This window comes from Sapajus apella, unplaced genomic scaffold (assembly GCF_009761245.1).
Source record: "Sapajus apella isolate SASKATOON/1434 unplaced genomic scaffold, GSC_monkey_1.0 scaffold79, whole genome shotgun sequence".
Classification (NCBI taxonomy): Eukaryota; Metazoa; Chordata; class Mammalia; order Primates; family Cebidae; genus Sapajus; species Sapajus apella.
Window position 1 is genome coordinate 4,008,727 of NW_022437019.1, and position 6,000 is coordinate 4,014,726.

The following is a 6,000-nucleotide window of genomic DNA, read 5'->3' on the forward strand; positions in this document are numbered from 1 at the left end:
AAGAGCTACTATTATATCAACAATGTAGATGAATTAAAAATAATGTTGACTGAATACATCAGTCACAAAAGAGTTCATTCTGTTTCATCAAATCTATATAAAGTTAAAAAAAATACAAAAACAAACAAACAAACAAATACAAGAACAGTTTACGGTGTTAGAAGTCAGGGAAGTGGTGCCTCTGGGGGGAGATGGGAGTAATAAAGGAAGGTATACAGGAGGGCTTCTTGGATGCTGGAATAGGTACAATGATTAATACGATCCAGAATCCGATGATCCCAGCACCCAAGAATTTTCACGAAATTCATCAAGGTGTCTCTACACGTATGATTGTGTCCTTCTCTGCATGTATGTTAAGCTTCAATAAGAAGCTTAAAGCAGAATAAAAATCCCATGTAATTCTGCTGATCAACACTTGTTTAATTAGACAATATTATTGTCTAAAATTAGATAATTCACTTGTCTAATTTAAAAAATGTATTCCAGTTTCACCTCAATTGTTCCAGCCTACCCTTCCACTGCAGAGAAAAAATACTCTCTGTCACATATGAAAACCTAATCAGACCAGAAATTTAGTAAGGTGCAGGGTTAGGAGGGTGTGGTTGGGGAGGTTAGGTCACTAAATCCTTATTTTGAAATTTTGCTGAAATTCTATTTGAGAATCTGGATTTGGGAATACTACCATTACCCGATTTTCTCAAACGGTAGTGTAAATAATGAGTTTGGAATGAGTTGTAAGAACCTGCATATTTATAAATAGTAAAGGTGATTCTGATGCGGGTAATTTAAATATAGGTCACACTTCCAGGAAATCTGACTTTAAACAAATAAATGAAACTTTGATGTGGACAATCCATGCACTGTGGCAAAGGGACATAGGGCACGCTTTGACAACGGAAGTTTTTCCTTGGCATTTCTAAAATTCTTATGTTGTAACAGGCTGCCTCTGTGTAAGCATGTGTCTTTCTCCAGAGCCTGATGGCAATGTTTGTGTTGTTTATACTTCTAAAATCATATGATAGGTGCTGATAGATTCTAATGGATTAGAAAGAATTGCTTTAGATTAAAATACTGTGAAATTGTATTAATTAAAAGTTTTACATTCACCGTAAGTCTTCTATGTGCTAAGTGTTCTTTGTAAGTGCAAGACATATAGTATGTGTAATACATGGTGACTTCTCTCATGAAAGTACCAGAATATCTCTTCCAGGCAATTTTCTCTGAACTATATCTGTTTACTGTACTTGCTGAGATCTGGAGAGATGGCCAAGAATCAATCACATGTTATCTTCCTATACACTGAGATCAGGGCTCCCGGCCTCTTTTCTTTTCTGTCAGTCAGAGTTACTCAGTGAATTTAAGGAAGCAAGCTATTACTAATATTAACCTAGATAATTAAGAAACACCTATGTCATGGAGCCATATCTGAACACAAGCACTCACACACATACCCTTATAATTAATTATTCTCGCTTTCGGTAGATTAGTGCAATTCATTGTCTTTTTTAGCACTATACATAATTTGATAGTTGAAAATTCCTAATTCTTTACACAAACCAGATACAGAAGTAAAGGACAGTTGATAAGCAGGGAAATTAACAGTGAACGCTCAGCTTCTCACAAGCATTCCTGCTAGATTACAAAGACTGATTTCCTCTCTCTCTCACTCCCTTCCTTCCTTTCTTCCTTTCTTCTACTTCTCTTAATAAAAAAAATTGCATATATTCATTGTAGAAATTTTGAAATATATGGTAAAGCACAGAGAATAAATTATTAATAATGCAACCAACTGCAGAGAACTTATATAAATGTTTTATCTTTATCTCCTCATGTCTTTTTTAGATACGCATATTTATGTCCTATAGCTATATTTCACTATATGTATTGTATAATATAAAGTCATTACGGGCTGGGTGTGGTGGCTTAGGCCGGTAATCCCAGCACTTTGGGAGGCTGAGATGGACAGATCACTTGAGATCAGGAGTTTGAGGCCAGCCTGGGCAACATGGTGAAACCCGCCTCTACTGAAATACAAGAAAATTAGCTGGGCGTGGTGGCAGCTGCTTGTAATCCCAGTTACTCTGGAGTCTGAGGCAGGAGAATTGCTTGAACCCAGGAGGCGGAGGTCACAGTGAGTGGATATTACACCACTGCACCTCAGCCTGGGTGACAGAATGAGACTCTGTTTCAAAAAAAAAAAAAAAATTAAATTTAAAAAATAAAAATAATTATGCCACACATACTTTATGTAATCTGATTTTCTACCAATCATATAGAAGTGAAATATTTGTAAACTCTATTCTAAATCGAGAGCATTTGTACATCAGCTTAAATTGCCTACTGTCTTTAATCCAGATTAGAGCAGGACTCAATGTGCTGCACCCATATTTAAAAACTTTCAAATATAGAAATATTGAGAGAAGGAAGGAAAGATGGGAAAGAAAAATAGCCCATGTGAATTGTAAAGATCTTGCTACAATTCAGTAATTTTAAAAATAGCTCATTGGACTAAATTCTAATTTTTAAAGCATTTTTTTACATTGTATATGCATGCTTTAATATTATTCATTTGCTATAATTCATTGATCTCCAAAGAAGACTAAACCAAAAGAAAGAAACTCCTTTTCTTTTCTCTATAATTACAACAGAAAATTTGACATGAATATTGAAAAGTTAAGGGGAAATTTCCAAGAAGATTGTAGAGCTTATGATACAATGCTTCATCTGTGTATCTTGAGGCTAAACTGGGTATTAAGAATAACTTTGTAGGCCGGGAGCGGTGGCTCACGCCTATCATCCCAGCACTTTGGGAGGCCGAGGCGGGTGGATCACAAGGTCAAGAGATCAAGACCATCCTGGTCAACAAGGTGAAACCCCGTCTCTACTAAAAATACAAAAATTAGCTGGGCATGATGGTGTGTGCCTGTAGTCCCAGCTACTCGGGACGCTGAGGCAGGAGAATTGCTTGAACCCAGGAGATGGAGGTTGCGGTGAGCCGAGATCGTGCCATTGCACTCCAGCCTGGGCAACAACAGCGAAACTCTGTCTCAAAAAAAAAGAATAACTTTGTAAGCCTATCTGAACTCTACTTTGCAAAAACAGAAGATCATTTGAAAGTCCATGCATATTCAAACTCAGAAAAGATGTTAATTGAGAATAAATGTTCATAATTTCTTAATGTCCAGACTAAACATTTAGCTGAATTGGACAGTTCATACAAGCATTGTTATTTATCTTTGGTTTAAGATCATTTGCTTCCACTAGTCACAATATCCTAGTTCCACACAGATATTTTAATATTTAAATACTGTGTATGTATATGTTCTAACTTTTAACATAATCTACAATTTTTAGCTTTTAGAACAGAATCTTTTTTAAAAATATTAATTTCATAGGTATTCACCAAAGCCATTTCCGAAGAAAGAATATGGATATATGAACAAACAAGATAATTTTCCAAGAGAAGTACAACTTCAACAGTTAATGATTTAAGTACACAGTCATATAACATTTGAATTTGAGAAACTATTTAAATGATAATTTTAATTTGGATTAAGATGAAACAAATCTAAGGATAGGGATGTTTATACTAGAGTTATAAAAAGATATTTGAAAAAGCTGTTAATATAAAATATATTTTCTTTGAACTATAGTAATCTGTGTGACTGTGTATGTGTGTGTGTACATATATATGTGTGTGTGTATATGTGTACATATATATGTGTACACATACACATATATAAAGAATGAACCCTCTATTTTACAGAAAGTATGGTAATATTTTCAGGATATGGGTTATCTCCTTCTTTGCTTTTAAATTTAAGTTATTCAATTCACACTAAAATTGGCTTTCTAAAAAAAAAAGAAAACTAATTTTTTTTTTCAAATGCTGGTTATTCAAGTCTCTATTATGAATATATGTATTGCTATTTTACAAGATTGGAACATAGTATAAAGCACTTTTCAAATATGAACACTGGTTATTGGTGTGTGTGTGTGTGAGTGTGTGTGTGTGTGTGAAAAACAATTAATTCTTAAAGTTTCTATACAGTCTCTGTGTTTCTCAATCCTACTAACCATCCAAGTTTTAAAAAATACCCCAACACATGCATACACACAAGTTTTATACCATCCATCCTGAGCTTCCTATAATTCATGTTTTAGTTTTCATTCATAAACAAATGCCAACTGTCTACATGACATTCATGCACCTAGCTAATATGAGAAAATAATCAGTCAAAATGATGTTATTGAATTTTTTCTTGTGTTTTAAATGTAAGGTATAGAAAAATTTTCTTAACTAAAAATAAAAGAAGATGCCATGGGATGAAGTAAGTCACCACCTGGAGCAAATCTAAAGAGGGATGAGAAGAATTTGGAAAAAATAAATCACTAGGGAAGAAGCCAAAAAAAAAAGAAGGCAGGGAAACCTCAAGCAGAATAAAAAGCAAAATGAGTTTGATGGCTTTAAATAAATGTAAAGGAAATAGTGGGAGGAAAAGGAAAACTTCAATAGTGGAAGCATAAGACTCTCTCAGAAAGTGACAGAACTTAATCCTATCAACATCTCATTTGCATATCCATAGTAAAAAATAACAATGGTATTTTTGTGACCAAAAATATATGCAAAGCAGTCATTGTGATAGTTCAGTAGCTATTTTTGAAATGGAAATTTTCTTACAATTTGAAACAGCTCATTCTTCAAAACACCAAAAGGCATCAGACTACAGAGCATTTTTTCATTGTGATATGCTGGATTTAACCGTGGTATTCCCTCTAGAGGCAAAATTTACCCCTGTCTGTAAAAAATTGATAGATTTTCTTCTTCTTGTATTTGAGATTGCTATAAACATCTGAAGCGACTAATTAAAAAAAAAAAAAACTGCATCAATGCAATGAAGTGATACAGCTATGTCAGTTTGTTTCTTATTGCAATTAAAAAATTTTTTTTTGCAAGCTCTGGGAAAAAATTGTATGTCAAGTGGAAAAGAGAAGTAATTTTGCTATCAGTACCACAAGAAAATCTCAGATTGTTTATTAGTTCTGACCTCCTTCATTGATGGCTGTATAAACTCATATTTCTGCCATTGATTCTGTGCTTCTATTCAGCACTAACATTTTAATAAGAAAAAATGTTAAATATCAAAGTAATAGATGAGCATTCCTCTAAAAGCCAATTTCATTAAATACCATCGGTATTAATCTTTCTAAATCTTAATTACAGCCTTTTGACATATTACCCCCTATTTGACCTTTTCTGCTCAATTCCAGTAAAGATCTGTAGGACAGACAGGGATACCAGCCCATGTAAACCTACAAGAATGCATCATTTTAATGCTACTGAGCAAATGGGGATGGTGACCCAAATTAGATTTTATTCAGGAGTCAAGGAGACCACATTTTTCTAAGTGAGCAAGCAAGTTCTGACTTTTCCTGTTTCAAGATTAAGACATCTAGAAAGAGAGGCCCATAAGTCTGAGCAGACAAAGTTCTGAAAACTGAGACCTTAAGAAAAAAAGAATGTATTGCCAAAAGAACAAAACTTCCTAAACTAGGTATGTTCCATGAAATTTAGAAACAATTAGTAATGGCAGGCTGTAATCGAATGACTCGAAGTTCAGTTGAAAATAGTAAGAGCTGGCAGTTCCAAGATTAAAAAAGTAATGATTCCGCTATTAAGCCACATTTGCACCAATCAATAGCTCAAAAGCATTCTTATTTTGTTTGATTCACTGAATAAGCACATGTAAAATATTTGAGGAAAGGGGGGGCTTAGGAACCTTCCCCTAGAAACATATACAACCAGGCACTAGACATTTGAATGGCAATTCATTTAGTACAATTATCTTTCCCCATCACTTTTCTCATTTTTCATGATGCCTTTATCCCTTTTATACCCTATATGCTTCATTTTAGTTTGTTTTTATCTAAAAAAAAATCTTTACTTCCCCCACTCCTTTTCCTCATCCATTTTTTTTTTCCTGTTATATCATCTTCATG